The sequence below is a fragment of the Rousettus aegyptiacus genome, unplaced genomic scaffold, assembly GCF_014176215.1.
Source record: "Rousettus aegyptiacus isolate mRouAeg1 unplaced genomic scaffold, mRouAeg1.p scaffold_m13_p_14, whole genome shotgun sequence".
Taxonomy (NCBI): domain Eukaryota; kingdom Metazoa; phylum Chordata; class Mammalia; order Chiroptera; family Pteropodidae; genus Rousettus; species Rousettus aegyptiacus.
In genome coordinates this window covers 49,597,848-49,618,397 of record NW_023416289.1, presented here as the reverse complement: position 1 = coordinate 49,618,397, position 20,550 = coordinate 49,597,848, and the positions used below count along the sequence as shown (strand labels likewise).

At 49.2% G+C, this 20,550-nt stretch overlaps 1 protein-coding gene across 3 annotated transcripts in view; it reads right to left on the bottom strand.

Annotated features, from left to right (window-relative positions):
- CFAP161 (cilia and flagella associated protein 161) overlaps positions 1-20,550 on the bottom strand; it is a 73,793-nt gene that overhangs the window by 23,680 nt on the left and 29,563 nt on the right. For 2 of the 3 annotated variants that reach the window (XM_036231873.1, XM_016125852.2), the window contains exon 3: positions 4,122-4,298. The gene's annotated coding sequence lies outside the window, so the exon portion shown is untranslated. Of the gene's footprint in view, positions 1-278; positions 454-4,121; positions 4,299-20,550 lie in introns of all 3 variants that reach the window. The other variant, XM_016125843.2, reaches the window with a different exon arrangement.

Below are 20,550 nucleotides of genomic sequence, written 5' to 3'. Positions count from 1 at the left end.
TCGGTCCAGGGCTTTTTTACTTCCCAGCCTTCACTGGTCCCCACCTGCGGGAACCCTCATCTCTTTACCCCTGACCCATTAATCTTGTCCTGCCAGTGAAAAGAAAGTTCTGGCCTTTATGGCTTCAGAAAAATGTAAATGGAAGCGCCTCACACCTTCAGGGCAAGATTCACAATGCGACAAGGATAAACCTAGGTCAAGTTCTCCTATTCTTTCACATTATGGAAGCCAGGCATCACACCAAGGGTCTGAAGCAAGGTGACCACCTATACACTTACAGTACGACAGGAAAAAGCTAAGAAGTGGGCCAGTTCCAGGGGGTTCTCAGGATCCTCTGCGAACGTGCACAGCAGCTTATCAACGCAAGGACACATTTCCCCAAGCTGTCAGCATTTCCAGTTCCTTTCATCTGATGGGAAGATAGGGTGTCCCTTCATTTCACAAACAAGGAAACTAAAGCACAGAGAGGTTATGGGAAACACCCCAGTTAGCATCAGAGCCAGAACTGAAACCACCGCGAGAATGCAGAGGAGAGGAGGAAGGGAGAAAGCAGAGAAAACAGAAGAGAAGGCCACGTGTTTTCAGAGCGCTCACTGGTCCCACACCACCCTTACACGCCGATTCATCTGTGTTCTCTGGCCAGTTCCGTGAGACAGGGCACAGGCTCTGTACTGCGACATTCCCAGTTCGCACCCCAGAACTAACCACTTGCAGGCTGTGGGACCCTTGGGCAACATCCGTTTCCTCACCTGTAACGTGAGGCAATGACAACGCCCACCCTGTACGGCTGCTGTGACACGGAAGCGAGGTGTAAAAAATAAAAAATAAAGGATTATAAGATGACACTGTCCTTGCAATCTGCGAGGTCAACCAAGGGTTGCCTCGCTTAAAAAAAAAATCATGATATAAGAGCAATATTCAGTGATTTGGAAAATGCTCACAATATATTAAAATGAGATTGCAAAAGAGTTTATGATGTAAGATGTCCATTTAACAATTAAAATGTGTACTTAAAAATGTGTATTCATATAAAAAACAAGTTTATAAACCTGACATGTGTACACTTACATGTATAAGCGTGTGCTACATAAAGCACTATCACATGTATTCACGCATGTATAATCCACATAATATAAACATGTAATTACACACATTTCTAATACACATACATGTAACTGATGGGGAGGGAGCATTGGGTTTTCTGTAATGAGCGTGTGACATTTTTGTAATCGTAACATTTGGACATTCTGGTCCAGTGACATTCCCACCTAAACTACAGTTCTGGCCCGTGTCACAACAGCCGGACTCACAGAGAGCACGTCTCAGTGGTTCCAGAGGCCAGGGCTGAGAGTGGGAGCCAGTTCTCTGCTATGATGCCTCCACGCGCCTCGCGCACTCGTCACCTGTTTTCAGGATGAGTTTATGAGGACAAGGTCTTTTTTGATCTTTTTTTGGGAGAGTCTGATTCCATAATTGGGCAACTGCGCCCACGTGTGGCACATCGTGGGACAGCTTTTTGTCCACAAATAAGAAAATGAGTTCCAAGATGGTCTGTAGGCTCAGGACAGGAGACTAGTGTACAAATGAGTCTCTGTTCCCAAACAAAATTGTAAGGTGAGCTTCTAGAAGTTACAAGGCATCTTCCGTATCAATAACAAACAATGAGATTTAGAGCCAGTCAAATGTCAAGAGCCTGTGAAATCACTGCCCACTTTGCTCACTTACCGTCTCGGTTTCCTCTCCTGTAAACGCTACTGCTTTACATCATGTCCTCGGAGTACCAGTGTTTGAGGTTCCCACAACAGTGCTTCATTGCCCTTGAGGTTTGCTCTACCTGAACTTCCTTACTCAAGGCACTTCTCCACGCCAAGTTCTACTCGCTCATCAAGACCGCCCAGAAGCCCAGCCGCTCAACAATATCCCGACTGGATTAAGCCAGGTGTGCCTCCCTTGCCTCTCACAAAACTTTATATTTTCTCTGTAAATCAGGAAACCTCACAGTAAAAACCATCGATCCCTTACTAGCTCGTGATTTGGGGCGCATGATGAACTGATTTTTCTCAGTATTAACTTTTCCAAACTTGCACACTGGAAAAAATATAAGACTTAGATATAAGATATTCAGAAAGAATTCTTGTATGTGGTTCCTTGGTGTGTGCGCCCCAAAGGCGATCATTCCAGAACATTCCAAAGGTCAGAAATCATTTGTGGGTGCTGCCTCCCTCTGGCACAGTCTAAGGGCCGCTCGTAGGAGGGAATGCCTTCCCTGCAGCTCCCAGCTTCCCTTTATGTCCCCTTCCATGTTCAAAGACTTTGCACCGCTCAGAGTAGAGCTATCTAACTTCAGGTCCCCACCCTGCACCCAAGGGGACAAACTGGACCGGTCTCCACTGTCCCTGGTGTCTATCTGACCTCCTGCACTAGCTGGCATGTGAGCCTGAGTCGGGAGAAGGGCTGAGCCTGGCTTCTCAGCCTACTGGCAGCAGCAGTCTGTTCAGAATTTCCAGAGAAGTCTGGATTCCACTACTGATACCAGAGCTGTACAAAGGCATGCCCACTGCTGCCCTCACCCTCACGGCTCGTCCGGAAACTCCAGTTCACCCACACGCACTTTCCTAGTAAGTCTTACCAGGGAATGGGACCGATGGCCTCTCACAGGATGTGGAGATGACCTGCAGGCCAGGCCCACCTGGCGGGTACCTCCACCTCCTCTGCGCAGTGTGTCAGCATGTGCCCACCCTCCTACACTGGGTCACAGCAAGGGCCCACCTCACTGCGGGTGACGTTCAACATCACTTCAGTGCTACCTCCTGCACCTAGAGTTTGGAACCCCCGCTGCCTGCGTCTGTCAGTCACCTACATGGCAAATGGCGAGACCTGTTGGAGGCCCATGCAGTGGCCTCCATGCCCATGTCAGCCGTCACAGATTTCTCAGCCCCTAGCCCCACGGCATCAGGGGGAGCATAAAGAATTGAGGGAGGAAGTTGGCTAAAGGCTCCCAGTCTGTGGCTGCCTCTGACATCATCTGATTAAGCCACTTCGAGTTTTACATGCTGAATTCTACTGCTCTTTTCCCAGCAAATTTTGCAGAAAAATTCCCGATTTTTATTACTTTATGATGAGTCTGTGGGCCCAGTCTTCAGTGGTTAAGACCTTGTCAACTGACTCCAATCCCTATCTACTCTGTGACTTTGAGGAGGTTCTTGCTCCTCTCTCTGCCTCCGTTTTCTCATCTGTAAAATGGGGACAGTAACACCGCCCACACTTACAGCAGCAGGTAAACGAGTTAGTGAGCGTGAACAGTGCCAGGTCACACAAAGTGCTCAGGAAGGCCCCCATCAGCAGCAGCGTCACAGGGCATGCTCCCTCTGCCTGCCATCCCTCCAGCTACGGTCCCGCAGTGGACTGAGGTGCTGCAGCTCCCTGCGGGCCTGTCTGGAACACGCGCAGGAACCCTCCTCTCTCCTCGACCCTTAGCATGTCCCAAGACTCCAGCATCTCCTCGCTGTCACCCATCCCACCCGCCGGACTCTTCTCTGCAAAAGCCACACCCAGTGTAAGGATCCGACACTAGCTGTGTGTCTGGCCCCACCACCTGTCCTACCCTACCGCCTATCTTGAGGTCTATCAGGTAAGCCAGTGTCCCTTTGGGTTTGCCTGACAAAGACACCAGCCCGCCCCCTCCTCAAGCAATCCAGATGTCTACAGAATTTCCGTGAGTCAATTCAACACTGCCTTTACATCCTCTGCATAGACCATCTCCTCTTGCGTTCCCTGCAAGAGGTCTAGTGCAGGAACAGGCTGTGAAGACTTGGCGGTGACCCCATCCCCACGCCTGCTCAGACCCGAACCTCACGCCACAGGACAGGCACCAAGATCTCAGCTACATTCCTGATCCTGCCCCTGTGTGAGAGTATCCTGAGCCCAGTACTGTTTATGCCAAACACATCCATACTTCCTGGCACCATTATCCTAACAGCTTGGCTGCCATGTGATGGAGCCATTCCCTGGCTCCGTTTGAGGGTACGATGAGATCTGGTACCACATAAATGCCCATCTCAGCTCAGTGTCCATGTGGCACGTGCCAGCCCCCAAAGTATGCTCGGAACCATATCTTTTACCTTGGGAGAGAGCAGGAGCTGAGTCTGCAGCAGTGCAGCGCACTTGGATTCCTGGAAAAGGTCCCATCGTTGTCTGTCCTTACCCCGAGCTCTGGAGGATGCCGCTGGTATCCAAGTGGCATTGCAGAGCATCCCCACCAAGAGGACCCCTAGCCATCAGATGCACTAGTGGAGAACCTGGGGGGACAGTCAGAGGGATCAGCACTTACAGCAGAGGCCAGAAACGCACTGGCACGGCTACTCTGGTTTGAACGTATTGATATGCTTCCATACTGGTTGGCAAATAGCTCTTGCCCCAGAATTGCCTAAGTGTCTCTCTGCTGTGATGGCTTCCCCAGCCCCTCCCTCTCAGGTCACCCAGACATCACCTCCTACCACCACCACTATTCAACAATTAAGGATAAACATTTGGCACAAGAAGAGCCCCCTTGGGCTCTGCCCCTACACTACCTCTGCTTCTTTTTGATTGGCTAGAACAAGCTGTTAAATATTTTAGCTACCAACCCTGGCTAGACTCATCCACAAATGGCTGGCTGAACTGATCAGAAATATGATATGGAAAGTCTGCCTCCATGAAGCAGCATTGTGAAAAACAAGCATACAGGTGTAAGGATTTTCTAAATTCCTTCCTGGAGCCTACCACACTAGTGGCCAAATTCCTGAATTAGTAACACAGACGTGATCGGCCAGCCCTCTGCCATGGGGAATTGAAGCCAGCACTGCCCACGTTCAGGAGGACAAATCAGCTGGGGACCCAAGGACACCACAAGTGCACATATGGGGAGGAACTACCTGGCCAAGTTAAACCGTTTTTTGTTAAAAATTCCTAAGAGAGAAAAAACGGAGAATTTTTTTTTTAAAAGGATAAAAGAAGATGCTTATAGTTACCAACATAAAATATCACAGGCAAAGGACGAAAAATGGAGCTGGCAAACTCCTTGTCTAACGGATCAACAAAAGTCCGAGAAGAAGGCTGCCAAGCATGATGTCAAACTCAGCAGGTGCTGTTCCTGACTGAAAGCAGCAGAAAGACATTCTAAGGTATGTACCAGTTCCGAACAAGCCTCTCATACACCTTTCCTGAAAAATATTATGCAACTGGCCTGTAAGTCAGGTTAAAGAACTCAGTCATGGGGAGCTGTACATAAAAAGCCTTATTACATAAATACTGAAAATACATATTATATAAGCATTGGCATAATTTAAACATAGAACTAAGGTGAAATAATTGTGAATGCAGTGACATATTATGCAGTTAAATAATTCTTGATGAAAAATAATATTAATGAACATACAACTTTGTCAGAAATCACAGGCTTGAGTCAATAATATCACAGTAACTATGTACAATGACAGGTGGGTACTAGATGTATCGTGGGGACCACTTTGTTAGGTATACAAATGTATAGTTGTTGTTGTACACCTGAAAACGATATAATATTTTGTCAACTATAATTAAAAATAAACTTTAAAAAAAAATCCCAGGCCATACCAAAACTCTGGGAGGCAGGCAGAGGTGGAAGGAATTTAAAATGGAAATTTTCTCCCCTCATGACTTTTACAAAACATTTATGAACTGTTTTAAACTTTACCTATATTGTCTTATTTACTTGCTCACACATCTACGAGGTAAGGATTACCTTCATTCCGTAGATGACAAAACAGATGCAGAGAAGTTCATTAGTTATGTAAATAAAAAGAAAAAATCTTTACAAATAAGACAGGAGGAAGATAGTAGGAAAGGGAGATTTGCATACCTTTGTGTCTAATAAAATAGATTTTTCAGAATAAGGATTTAGAAGAACTGGAATGACATCATTAATAAGCCTGCCTAACTATGCCTGGCCTCCCTGCCGTTGAATGCTGTCACTGTAGAAGGGGCGGGACTTCCTTCCTGTTTTAACGTTTTGGGTGTGGTGAGAAGGTGCTTCCTCCCCACAAACAGCCCACAGCTCGGGGTACCTCCAGAGCCAGTTTCTAAGAGCTGAGGTGTTCACCCCAAAACTCTGGAGTCCGCCAGAGCTGAGACCAAACTCCCCCGTGCTGTCAATCAGTCCCGTGCTGAATGGTCTGACAGAAAGAAGTCTTCATTAAAACACAGTGGCACAAGGTGCTCTCCTGGTCACGGGTCCTCAGCTGGTGATCCTCTGCCTCCCACCTCTGGCTAATTTTGTCCCCTAGGGGTAAAGAACTGGGCAGGGCTCCTCTCTGGCTGTCTGCTTCTGGAGATAAGTGCTTGATGACTCTGTGCCACCTCCCATTCGGGAGATAAATTTCCTATTTGGGAGGAAATCACACCCCCTCTTCCCCAGCTGAGTGGCCGTGTCTCCCCGCCTTCTGCAATGGTGGGAAGTGACCACACCCACTCTTCCCAGCCCAGGGGGATTCCAGCCTTTCAAAGTTTAGCACTGGAAAGATAAACATAGCTGCTTATCCGTCACTCCCTCATTGTTCCTCTTCAGTGACAGAAAAGGAACACAGAACCCTGCTGCGCGGAAATCTATTCAGCAGCAGTCGCAGGTTCCCAGTTGTTAAAGGAATGGCTGCCTTAAGCTACACTGGGGGCTCCTCCCTTTCCTCCTCGCAACACCCCACCCGCCTCTTCAGGGAAACAAAACAGAACCAGAGCTGACTCCCAGGTCCAGGGTGGGCCGAGCTGCCTGCCCCCGGAAGGCCCCTCCTCCTGTCTCTCTAGAGGTGAAAGTTGACAGCGAAATAAGCTCTAGATCTGGGCCTGCGGGACTGGCTTCCTCACAGCCAGGCTGGAGCCGAGTTCCTGAGCCATCGAAGGGAATCATCACTGTTCTTCTACCTACTTCACGGGTAGGGGTGGGGGGCTTTGAACAAACAGGGGCGCTACCCCCAGATCCTCTGTATAAGTGGCCAAGCACGCATCACTGTAAGAAATGACACCCTTAACTCCCACTGCCGCCTCAGTGTATCTTACCTGCCCCGTGGACTCAGTTCCTAATGTTTTGCCAATTGTGGAGGCAATTTATTTTTCCTGACACAAGTCTTTGTTCAAATCATTCCCTTGACCTGAAGTGTTCTTCCTTCCTTCTCTATGTCTGCCTTTGAAACCCTTTCCGTCCTTCACAGGCCAGTTAGAACCCCCTCCCTCCCAAGAAGCTGCCCCATTCTGACATGTTTTTTCAGAGTTCCTCCCTCTTCTCTGAACCCCTCCAGCCTTTCCTCTGCCCCCTGGTTTCAGACTGACCCCTCCGCCTCATCTTCAAGGTCTCTGTACAACTACTTATCTCCCCAGCAGACCAACTCTAAGTGATTCAAGCAGCACCATTTCGTCACCACCCCTCCAGAGACCAGTGTTCAGCATGGACAGAGGACCGGGGCGGGGAGGTGCCGGGGCATCTGCGCCACCTGTGCGTGTATGTACACAAACGGTTATTCCAGGGAAATTCACACCTCGCTATTTCTCAAAGAGTCTAAGGAAACTTTAGAAACTGACCACAACTCAATGTAGAACAATTTGAACTAAAAAAGAAAACATGTTTCCAGCACCTGGGCTGAGCTGTTTACTCCAGCCTAATGCTGGATTCATCTCTGAGCTTTCGGGATGACAGGGAGCTGCACTGGCTCATCCACTTCTCATTGTACAATAACTCTGGAATCAGACTGGAAAGAGAAATTTTTCCTGGCACCGTGTTCAAGGAGAAATCTATCCAGTGAGTCCTTATATAACAGACATGAGGTAACGCTGAGCAGCATCTCCAACCGGCATTTTGCAAAAGGACACAAGCATCTTCAGATGGGCAATTCCTAGGTTCAACTGCAGTTCAGAGAGAAGGGATTTCTGCAAGGAAATGGGACGAGGCCCATACGAGGTCCCTCTACCCCTGCAGAAGTCTGGAGAACCAAGGAAAAAAGGCTGGTGACTGTTTGATAGCCAATCTCAAAGCCCGCATACAGCTTTAAGGGTCTTGCACTTCAGTTTATAGCAGCTTGAGACAGGAAGCTGGGACAAGGACCACCCAGGCCAAGGGGCAGACTCCAGAGGAAGTGGAATGTGTGAGGTGCACAGAGCTGGATGCTGGTGTATGTTCCTCCATGGGACCTAGACAGGGACAGGATGCTGTCACGGGGCCCACTGTTCATCAGAAGGCCATGCCCAGACCTGATTAACCTCACAGGAGACTCAGAGAAATGGGGGGAAGGGACCTCCTGGACATCAGGGTAGGTGATGAAGGGCACTTAGGTGAAAGCACAGTTCCTGACAGTGACGCCAGACAGCACTGAGGGAACGACTAAGTTCTAGGGCCACTCAGATAACAGATGGGGACAGCTTACTCCTACCTGTAAGTTTCGGCCGCTCAATAGACAGAGTCTAACTCAGGAATAACAGGCGTCCTTTATTGAAAGGCAAGCCGTCCCGGGTGAGGTTCTCTGGTCCTGAGAAAAGGGGCCAGAGAAGTCGTACCAGGGCAGGGTCGGGGCAGGGTTTTAAGGGTCGCGTCCAGAAGGGGAAGATTCAAAAAAGGCAAAAGCATAGCGTGGGGCTCTTTCATTGGTGCAGCAGTTTGGCGCCACGAGTGTAGTCCTAGCACCCGCGGATTGGTCCATGGGCATCAGGTGGCTAGCAGGCAGGACCTAGGGGCAGGGACCTGACGTCCTTGGGGCCTTTTCCGGGAGCAATGGCTGCTAAGCCAGAGTGTGGAAGTCCTGGGGTGTCCATCTGTGAGTTTCAGAGGCAGGAAAGAAAGATGGGGCTGGCCATCTCAACTACCTCCTGACTATAAAGGGAGGAAGTAAGGCCCAGAGAAAGAAACAAGCTCCAGGGTTCACCTCTGTGGCTACCACGATAAAATTCTTCTAGCTTTGGTTCTAAGCTGGCTGTTTTGCCTCTGGCAGAAAGGGGGAGCCCTGACCTTCCGGGGCCTGACATAGGCAGCATCCCCAAGAGTCGACTTTGGAGATAGCTTGAGATCTGTACGTCTAGGAGGAACTGTCTCTCGTTTGTCTTTCCTGTGTCTCCTGCCACTGAACCACCTCCTGAAATGCCTGCCAGCTCAGTCCCTCCTCAGTCACGTGACTCCAGACGCCTGGCTCCCTCTCTCTGAGGTGTTTCTGGTTAGGGAGGTAGCGTCTCTCAGTACATTTAACTCTAGTGAGACCTCAGAATCAAGACCCTATGGCCACCCCAGGCCACCACAGACACGAGACTGGCAGAGACAGACTTCCCGTCGTCCTTATCAGCAGCTACCACGAGATAGGAGAGGTCTGACTGCACTGAAAGGTCCATAGCGGGAACAGCCAGGATGCCGAGGGAGAGTGACTCCGGACACTACACTACTACAGCCCTACTCCGGGTGACTGCACCGTGGACGTTCTGCAGCCATGCCCATGAGGCCCGTGGGGCCCATGGAGCACTGCCCCCAGGTGCTGTCAGCAGCGCCTAGGTGGCCAAACCAATGAGTCACTGCAAGCTGAGCCTGAAGTGAGGGCAGTAGCCCCGCTGCGCGTGAGGGGTACTGGGCGGCTCTGAAGATGCACACTCTGCCCTTTCCCACACGCTGCGTCACTAGTGCGACCCCCACTGAGGTGACTGTTACAGTATCACCACTACCAACAGCAACAATAAGAATGGTATCACAGGTGTGACCAGCTCAGCAGTCAAGCACAGAATCAGGACATGTATTTTCCCAAGAGAACTTAGATGTTTTCATTCAGTTGGAAAGTTAAACTGATAGACTGATTAAACAGCTTTTAAAAATTCTTAATAAGTCATCCTATCAAACCACCTGTCATCTTAAGCAACCACCCTGTGCCCACGGCCTCAAGCATTTCACATCCCGAGCTGTGCGGGTGGATCCAGCCCCTCCCGCCGCAGGAAGCAGGCACCAGGGACCGGCAGGCAGGGCCCGAGTAGGCGGCTCTTAAGGAGCTACCGGTCACCGTTTCATGGTCAGCCAGAACGAAAAAATATACCAGACGCACCTGCCATCCTGCTTTCCACACGCAAACCTAGAGGACTGGGCAAGCATGGGATGGAGAGACCTTCCCCAGAGCAGCGTCGGGAAGGGAGACCCACCATGCCAGGAAGGTGCCCAGAGGTAGAGTCGATCAAGACCAGCCAGACTAGATGCCCGTACACACACGTTCCCAATGGGACCTCCAGCCAGCCCACGTGGGAACCTCCCAGGGGCTCCCATCCAGTCACCTCACTTCATCCTCCCAATACCTTTACGTTAGATCTCTCTGCTTTGCTGATAGGGAACATGAGGTACAATTAGGTGAAGTGCTGCAGACCCTGGTTAATCTGCAACACATCTAGGATTCACGCCCAGCCCCAGGGCCGCTCCTGGCTGTCACCTGGGTGCAAGCAAGCTACTGGAATACAGGCATACCTTGAAGATACTGTGGGTTCGGCTCCAGACCACTGCAGGCAAGTCAATACTGCAGTAAAACGAGTCACGTGAATTTTTGTTTCCTGGTACATGTAAAAGTCATGTTTGTACTATATAATAGTCTATTAAGTGTGTGACAGTATTATGTCTAAAAAATGTACATCTTAATTAAAAAATACTTTATTACTAAAATATGCTAACCACCATCTGAGTCTTCAGTGAGTTGTCATCTTTTTGCAGGTGGAGGGTCTTGCCTCGATGCTGATGAAAATGCAATATCTGTGAGGCACAATAAATCGAGGTCTACCCATATGTGATCACAAAAAAACCATAATTTCATCTCTTGGAGTTTTCTTCTAAGACAAGGGTGGACTGTCATCTGTGGGGAAGCCGCTGGGCACACAGCACAGCTGCAAAGGGGTGAGCAGAGACTCAGTGGTCTTCCACACATGCTTCCTTCTGGGCTCAGAAGCTATTTTTCTTCTCTTGTTTTATCTTTTTTCCTTTGTCCTTTCCCTCTTTTGTTTCATTTTCTTCTACTTTCTCCTACTCTGTCTCTGTGTCTGTCTAAAAGACTCAGGGTCTCTGAGACCAGACCTCCATTTCTGCTTTCTCCAGGCTCGGGGGTCCTGCAGCGCTCACGTGATGGTTGCTGTAATTCTGAGTGCATTTGCGGGGCTGGGTGCAGGGAGACAGTGAGCTCACCGGGCGGGAAAGGAATGGCCTTGATCTGAGCTGCAGGCTGGTTCTAATTTTAGCAACAACTGAGCGCTGGACTTCCCGGAGATATCGGATTGCCCTGCTCTCCCTCCCGCTCTCTGCTCTCTGCACTGGGCGGACACGAGGCATGTGGAAGAGATTCAGATCACAAGGATCACCAAATCAGGTCACACCCACAGCTCGTCCGCCAGCCTCTGTCTCAGAAAGTAGGGACAGAGAGTCTCAGACCATCAAACTCAGCCATCGCCTGGTAAAACTCCCTCAGTTTACACACAAGGGCAGAGGTAGAGGGGGAGACACAACTATCCAAAATGAATGGCCAGCAGAGCCAGGTCCAGAGTCCAGGTCCTCTGGTACCAGTCTTGCGTGCTACCCATCATGTCACCCTCTCGAGGTCAGGGCTGTAGCCTCAGGATACCCTCTTTCCCTTCCTTTTGAAGTGTGGGCCATACAGGAATATTTCTAAATAATTTCTCCTACTATTTCTACATTTTATAATTTCATATACTAAAACTTACATACAGTGACATGCACACATCTTAGGTTGTAATCTGATGGATTCTGAGAAATGTATATACCCACACCACCATGAAGAACACACCTGTGATCACCCCCAGGAAATTCCTTCATGCCCACTTCCTGTCAACCCCCCGTCTGTGCCGCAGGCAACCACAGTCCTTGTTTCCATCATCCTAGATCAGTGTTGCTGGTTCTCAGCCTGCAAGAGATAGGACTGTGGTGTCTGGGAGAAGGACGAGATTCTCACACTTAGCTCCACATGGCCCTGTCACTAGGCAGGTCCAGTGAGTGCATTCCTCATGTCCAAGCCCCTTCCTGGTGGGCTGAGTGCGAAAGACCCTTAACTCTGGGTCTCCATCCCAAGCCCACAAACAAACGAGGCCACACTGATCCCTGCTATACTGTCAAGTTACAAGTCGGACCTTCTGGTTTCCTGCCATAAGCAAGGTTTAAGCCCTTGACAGTTCTTGATGCCATCCTTCCAGACCTCCCAGGATGGTCTCCAAATCCTCCCACTACTCAGGAATGACTCTTCATCCTATAATTTACTCAAACACTTGTCTCATTAGAACGCAAGCCCATTTCTTCATGTTTTCTCCCCAGTGAAGCCACTGAACAGTTAGCCAATACAGTAAGTAACTCAATGAGAAAAATCCTTAAATTTTATTTTGTCATCTTGCTGGGCAGGAATTTTCTATATCCATTCTGAAAAACTTAGCAACGAACAGAGGTGTGTGTCCTAACTGCTAAATATTGACTTGGGTTTCAATTATAATTCCACTAGTGACTGGTCTTGTTTTGAGACTTGTCACTGTGTGTCCCTGGCAACTCTGTTGTCCCCAGACATGTGTGCGTTAGCAAATAGTACCTTCTTGGAGGCATCTCTCACCTGGCCTCACTGGGCTATGTCTCTCCTAAGGGACAATGAATCAGGACTGACTCCTCTTGCACAGCTCATGCTGTGATGTCATAGGACTCTCAGAGAAGGCCTGGGGAACTTCTTGGGAGAGACACTGTTTCTCTTTTTCAAGCCTTCAACATAAGGCCTGGTGCAACAAAGATGAATAAATAAACTAATCAGTAAGCCACACTAACTCTGGCTCTTCCCTGCCATAAACCAGATCCTGGTTCTGTGCCAGGACCTAGGACCAAAGCTTCCCCTAACCTTAACTATCTTGGTCCCAGGGCAAGGGGCGAAGCACCAGAGAAAATGTCATCTACTCAATGTTAGCAGCTGGCTGTCCCAGACATGCCCTCAACCATCTCATGTCGCCTGGATGCCCACCTTTTGGGCACTCACAACTGTGTTCTCCATGAGCCCCATTTTACCACCTTTTTCTTTTGGCTCAGTCAGCAGCTTACTTCAGATGTCCAGCTCACTGGACTGTACTTAATATGAAATAAAGGCATAGTCAGTTCCTTAAAGTCTTCTGTTTTCTTTACGTTGTTTCCTGAAACAGTGATACATCCACGTTTCACTGAGCCCTCGCCTCCCCCCCCCCAAAAAACATCCTTAACACCTTCCCTTGGCCTCTTTTAACTTATGCTTATGGTTCTCTTCACTGCCTTCAGTGCGAGCAGAGGTCTCATTTCCCCAGACAATCACATTCTGACATGATCTCAGTGTGTGTCATCCAGGCAGCTCGTCTTGCTTCTGCCTCTGTCTACTGACCACCAGTGATGAGAGTGTCTACTCCACAAGGGCTCTTTTCCCCTTTGCATTCTCAAAGCAAAGCTCAGATGGCAGACGCCTCCTTTGAAGGCCTTCTGGCCAAAGCCACGTGTGAGGAGTCAGGACAGACCCTGTGCTGTAACCACAGAGCCTCCAACTGAGGCTGTTCAGGGATGTGTATCTTCTTCTGGCTACTCTGTCCACAAAGCAGACTCGTATGCTGCATCCACATGCTCCCTGGCCTCTGGCTTCCTGCTGGGTCTGGCCAACGGGAGGCCCCAGCAAGAGGGAGGAGGAGGGTGAAGTCAGGGTATTTGTTCTCTAAGGTTCTCTCTGAGCTTCCTGTGAGTGGCTGTGTCTCCTGACCAAAAGTCACTGCTCCTCTCAAAGCATCTTTCCTACAAGACTCTCTCTCCTAATTCCTGTAACCAGTCCCTTCCCTTGTCCATCTGAGCTGTATAAGCCCCCGAGTCACTGCACTACTCCGCTAACCTAACGCTTATACAAATGCTCCCCTGATTAGCTCCTCCTCCTATTATCCATGTTTGTGTGTGCCATTTATTTCCTGTAGGGAGTCTGCTTGGTAAAGCAGTTGTAGAAATACCGGAAAGGGGATCTATCCCATCTCTGGACTTAGTATGTAAAGTGCAAACGCAAGTGTTGAAAATGGTAAAACCCATTCTATGAAGACTGTAGAAAAAGTATACACATGCCTATACCCAACCACCATGCACCCTTCTCCCTCCTAAGGGGCTGGAAAGAGCCTGTGACCAGTGTGAGAGAGGAACGGCTCTGGTCTAACCCAGAGGACGGCCCGTTTCCTACACCACCGCTGTCCCACGTGATCTGCAACATGCTCTCCTGCTTCAGCAAACTCACTGTGAATGCTGAGTCTTGGCTTTGTGCTGCTCAATGCTTAAGGCAGTTGATTTTACAAGTTCTGCATCCCTGCAAACTAAATGTAATGATTCCACTGCTGGCTGTACTGCAGATGAACATGCTGCTCCTGCTGCTTCTCCAAACTAAGGTGCGTGTGCTGCTGCACAGACAGGAGGGGCATTTCAACCATCTCTGGCAGGGTCACCTTCTACCAGGTAAGTGTGCTGATAACTGGCCCCTCAGTAACACTTCCCCCTTGATGTGACTGAGTATCTCTGGCAGAGGTTGCTCAGAAAACGCCCAGGAACCCGCCATTGCGCCTTTGCTTCCTGCCTAACTTGCTGTGGAAGCAAGAGCTCGGTCTGAATTCTCTGTGGAAGCAGGGAGTGTCTGCCACCTATTTCTTCTAGAAACACATAACATCCTGCTACATTGTAGGCAAGCCTCCAAACCCACATAAGAAGTTACCAAGAAAGTATTGGAAGAAAGGCATTCAAAATGCTCCTCTTTGGATGCACCAAGGTCCTGAAGATGAAGAAATTTGGATTCTAAGCTGGCTCTGCCACTGACCTGCTCTGCAACTTGTGGGATTATTCGCCTCTTAAGGCCTCCACAGTCCCTTTTGTAAAGTGCGGGCGACTGAATAAGGATGTCTCTTAACTCTCCCAGACTCAATATGGAAAAGCTCTAATGTGATTAGTAAGACTGTATTTCTCCTCTCTTAGGAGCTGCAGACTATACAGTGCTCTAACCACTGCCCCGAAACAGAGCAATGAACCACATGATCAAGCAAAGTTCATTCATACCCTACAATTTCATGGTCAGAAGGGAGCTACTGAGCATAAGTGAGTCCCTGGTTGTTCACAGCCCCCAACATCCATTACTTTCTGGTTGACCCTCAAAGAAAGTTGTGACTTTCTTTACCCCAGGAGTTTTTACTCTCGAAGGTGCCTATGAAGTATATTCAAGCAGGGTACATATTAGTTACAGTGACTCTGTTCTGCACAAATGTTGAGAGGTCATGCCAAGTGCGACTGCTCCACAAGATGCCGGATCTGGTATGGCAGAAGAGGGACCCATCTTCCCAAAGCAGAAGGCATAGCATCACTGCTGGCTAGAAAGCCAGGGCTCTGCAGGACGAGGATAGGCAAATTTGCCTCTTTTCTCAGGAAATGGGTGAAGCCCAGCTCGAAATTATTACTCAGACGTTTTGTGCTGTGAAGGAAATGTCTTCTGATAGCACAAAGCTATTGGTTTCCTGTTGTGAACGGAGTGTTTCTGGCTTGCCTAGGAACGTACAGGAAAGGAAAGGGTGGTCGTCCCTTGGAAGTCCTTGTTTAATGAAAACGCCAGCTCGAGGGCTTCCCGGACATCCAAATGCAGAGGGGAGGTGGGAGGTTGGGGAGAGGTCATGTTACTGAGGGAGGCAGTGTGACGAGATCACCTACGGTCACACATTTGTTGAGCAGTTCCACGTGCTGGGCACTGTGCTGCTTGCTGGGCATGTCAGACGGCTCAGGCCCTCCTCTCCCTTCAAGTCATTCTCAGCAGTGGAAGCTGATGCAAAAATAATGTTTGAATAGCGTGATAAGTGCTAAAATGGGGCTTTCCTAGAGTACTATAAAAACCTATAGCTGTGCCTTGTGCCGGTCATTATACAGTTTTGGTTGATTCCCTTTGTTTGTGAGGGTATGCATAAGGAGTACAACTTTCCAAGATATTGCCGAGATAGCAGAAAGGACTATTGAGCACAAAACCCGTTCTAAGTGTTTTCCACACATGCTCTTACCTAATCCTCACAGTAACCCTGTGACATGGGTCCTGTGAGGTTCAGACACACTCATTGGGGCAGAGCTGGATTCTGGCATCCCTCTCGACATCTCTACCCCAACTCTAGAGACCCCTTCTTTCAGTGTATCAGGGGATGATGGGCTTGCCACAACCCCCAAGTCTGGTCCTGAGCCATCTCCTTGGCAGTGTGCACCATCCTGCTTCTGTGAACACTGATGCACCTCACTATCTTCACATTGGTCCAGCTCCAGCAAGTTAAGGATTATCTCTGTCCACACAAAGTTGTCATTGCCACACAGGATTCCTGGAGGGTGATGTGGGAAAGCAAAGTCTCCCTCTAAAGAACTATCCCGGAGGTCCCCACAACATCGCCTCATAAGGCTGTATAAGGAAGCTCATTTTACTGAAGAGTGTGAATAATTAAAATGACTTAAAATGTAAAAGAAACATCCAGCAGTTCACAAAATAATGTTCCCACCATCCCAGAGAAAATCATCTCTCCCAGGAGTGATGGTTTGTGGGTACACCCCAGTTCCTAGGCTTGCTCCCCTCTCAAGTTTACTTGTCTCCTTTCTACTCCATGCTTCTAATCCTCATGTGCTGCCCAAAAGGTCTGTTGCTTTGCTCTACAATCTCTCCTCTCCTCTCCCCTCCAATGAGCAAGATTCAGTAACATGGAGAGAAAGGCAGAGAAGAGACCTAAGGCTTGATGCTGGCTGCTCCTGGTTCTCTGCCTTATAGCACAAGTCCTTGCCTCTACCTGTGCATTGCATTAGCTGACAGGGTGGGAAACCTTCTCTAACCAAAACAATGACACCCCTTAAATGCTTTTTCTTAAGCCTTGATATTCTGCATGCATGTTTTCACTCAAATATTCACGAAGTTTCAAATGGTGTCTACCAAGGACCAAATACTGTTCCAGGCACTAGGGATCCAGAAGAAAATCAGTAGACTATTCCTGTCTTCCAGGAGATGGTTCTCAGTTAGATGGGAGCACTACTTGTGGCTGACAGGGCGGTCTCACGCACTTCATACCTAATTCCAAGTCTCCTGTCCCTTCACCTTCCTGTTATAGAGATTAGAGAGCTAACTACTTGTTCATCTGCCCTCCTTCCAGCTAGAAAGGGCTATGTAAAACAGTTTAGGTCAATGAAATACAGCAAAAAGTCTGTTGAAAGGTGTTCTGGTAAAGCTTTTGCTATTACATGAAAAGAAGGCCACAGTCATGACTTTTTTGCTTCCTGTTTGGAATACATACATGATGCAGCAGTCATCCTGAAATGACGAGGTGACAAACCAAGACATGTGGAGGGGGAGTGATAAAGTCCCAAGTTCCTGGTGACATTGGGTGCATTTCCCAGCAATGAACTTCCTGCTTCTGCACTCTGTAGCCAGGACTCTATTGCTTGAAGACTTTCCTAACATATATCAATAAGAGGAACAACAGCCATGCAAGACATGCTGTATTAAGAGGCAATAAACTCAAGTTATGGGAGCAAAGAATAGGAAAGCTTCCAGAAAAAGGTAGCATCTGAGCAAATCTTGGAAGTTTTCAAATGCACAAAAAGGCAAGAAGGGCACGCCATGTAGGAGGAACAGCCATATGCAAAGGCACAGACCGAGTAAGGACACAGTCAAGAGAACTAGCAGACATTCAGAGTACAAATTGTGAGAGAGAAATAGAACTAGGGAAGGAAAGAGAAGGGAAAAATCAGAAATTGGTCTGGACTCTATTTTTTGGAGCAACAGGGCAGTCCTGAAAAGCTTTCATGCAGGAAGATAACAAGTTTATGGTTTGAAAAGAATTCTGCCAGGAGAGTACAAGATAGGAAAGATAAAGAAGAGAAGAAAGTCTGGAGGATACTAGATTATTGTAATCTCACAGGTGAGAACTCTGAGATCGTAACTAAGGCAGCAGCTACAGGGCTCAAAGGAAGGAGAAGATTTGTAAAATAAATGCTGGACTCTAATTTAAAAGTGTAACTACACACACACAAATACACACACACACAGATGCACATATCCACTGCTGAAAGCAGAATTAGTCTGAAATCTAGTTAACAGTACTATACCAATGCCAGTATCCTGGTTTAATATCATACTGCAGCTCTGTAACACGTCCCCACTGGGGTCCATGGGGCTTTACATACTAGTTTAGCAGCTTCCTATGAATCTGTTATCATTTCAAAATAAAAAGCTTAAAAGGTTTTTAAAGTTTTTACATTTTTCTATAAGAATCTATTTTTTAAAAGAAAAAAGAAAATACAGTATATAGGGAAGAAAAGTCAAACTTGTCCCCACAAAGCTGAATGCCAAGCAGACAATAGTGTGGTATTTACAAAATTTTGAGGATGAATCAAGATTAGGATCTCTGGACTGGAGAAGACATAGGTTTAAAAGTACTAAAACTGAGTAATGAGATCATTTAAACACTGAGCTGTCTTTGGACACAACCTACTTTGAAAATATTTTGCGAACGTAAAATTATAAGTCTTTTAAGGTCCAGATGCATGTTGTAAAGATCATTATTACATATGTACACACATACACACATGTTGGATTATCACCCTTTGCTCTTCTAACTCCTGAGCCAACATATACTCCTTGGAGCTAGTAGTCTCTGCATTCCTTTTTCAAGAATCAACGTGCCCTTTGGCCATGAGCCTCAGGAAGTAGGTCTGAGGTCACCCTGGCCTAGAAGCCTCTGTCCTAAGCCACCGGCCACCAGAGCAGCAGCCAGCCTCCTTTGGCCCCATCTCAAGACCCTAAAGGGACCTCCGTGAGTTCCGGAGTTGCCCCCAGGACACAGGTAAGCCCTGCCTTGTGCTGACAGCTCTGCCTGCGTTAACCTGTAGCCATGCACAGGCCCTCCAAAAGCACGTGTCCTGCAACCCCATCGCATCCCTGTAGCTGCTCCCACGCTGGTTTGATTTCCCATCCCCCACTGCCCTGCAAACAGAAGGAGCGGCCCTCGGCAAGCCGGGGGGAGGCAGCTCGCCCGACCCTGCGATTCCAGCCCAGAAGGAATAATTTTAGGACAGCAGTCCCCGAACTGTTTCATAAACTGTTAGTATCCCATGAGATATTAATAGGTAGCCTAAAAAACAGTTCCACTAATAAACTGGACAAGGCGAAGTTAAATAGGGTTACTGTTAATATAAATCATTGAAAAGTTTTTAATAGGCTGATACGTTACGTCCAAAGCTAATTTGAGGCCCTTTATTTGTGGAAACTCTCGTTTCCTTACTCAGAATTGTGGGCGTGTGTAGAACCAGTATGGGGAAATGCTGTTCCAGGGTGAGGTGTCCCCAAGGAGCAACAGATCCCTCCCGCGCTCCGCCTTCCTGCCCCTGCCCTTTCCCAAGCGGCGCCAGCGAAGGGCAAGATGGCCGCCCTCCAGGATGGACAGCCCGGTTCCTTCTGTGCAGGGAAAGAAGGAAGCCACGGGGTCCTTGAAGGGTTAGCGACGAGATCGAAGTCGCAGGGAGGGTGGGGGGCCGCGGGCTTCAGCTACACAAACCCCTGGTCAGGGACGCGTCTGCCTGCCCAGGACATCGCCTCAGCCGCACGGCGCCGCAGGGCGCGAAGCAGCAGGAACAGCGAGAACAGGCACTTCGGCCTCCGCCCTTTCCCTCCAGTCCCCGCCCCGCCCCCTACCCCGGAAGCCGTCGGGCCGCAGCCGCACAGCGCCCTCAGTGCACCCCGAAGGCCCGGCCCGCGGCGCTCCGGTGAGCAGAGACTGAGGAGCAGTGGCCGCGGCGGGCGGAGGCTTCGCGCACGGCCCGGGCCCTCGCAGAGGTCCCAAGAGCGCCCTCGGGGCTCAGGCCTACCTGCCAGGTGGCCGCAGGGGGGTGCCTGGCCTTCGAACTCGAGGACCGTGGGGACGACAGGGGACGCCACGCGCAGCCGGTCGCCCGCACAAGGCGGTGCTCCCAGCAGGCTGCGCGCCCGACGCCGCGCGCATGCTCAGAGCCCACGAGGCCCCGGCGTACGCACGCACAGCTGCGCGCGCGGCACATGCACGGCTCCTGCGCCCCCGCGGGCAGCGCCAGCCTCCGTCCAGGCGCTCTGGCCTGCCCGCACCCTGTGCCCTTTGTTCCTGGACACGGGGAACAAGCAGTTCCAACAGCATGTTACTATGCACCCGACCTCCCTGCCTAGAGCCGCTTTGTCTCCCTGGACGCCTTGGGCACCTGCTTGGCTCCCACCAGCTTCCCCAAACCACCTGCCATGCAGCCTGTGCAGAGCCTGCCTTCACATCAGGCCACTTTCCCAGGCCTGGGAGAGACCGCCACTTTGTCTAAATCATATAAACAAACAGAGAGTCAAACAAAATGGAAAGACAGAGGAAAACCTCTCAAGTGAAGGAACAAGAAAACTCTCCAGGAAAAAAACAAAAGAACCCTAAGGAAAAGGAACTAAGCAATTTGCCTGATAAAGAATTCAAAGAAACGGTCATAGGCTCCTCACTAACCTTGGGAGTGGA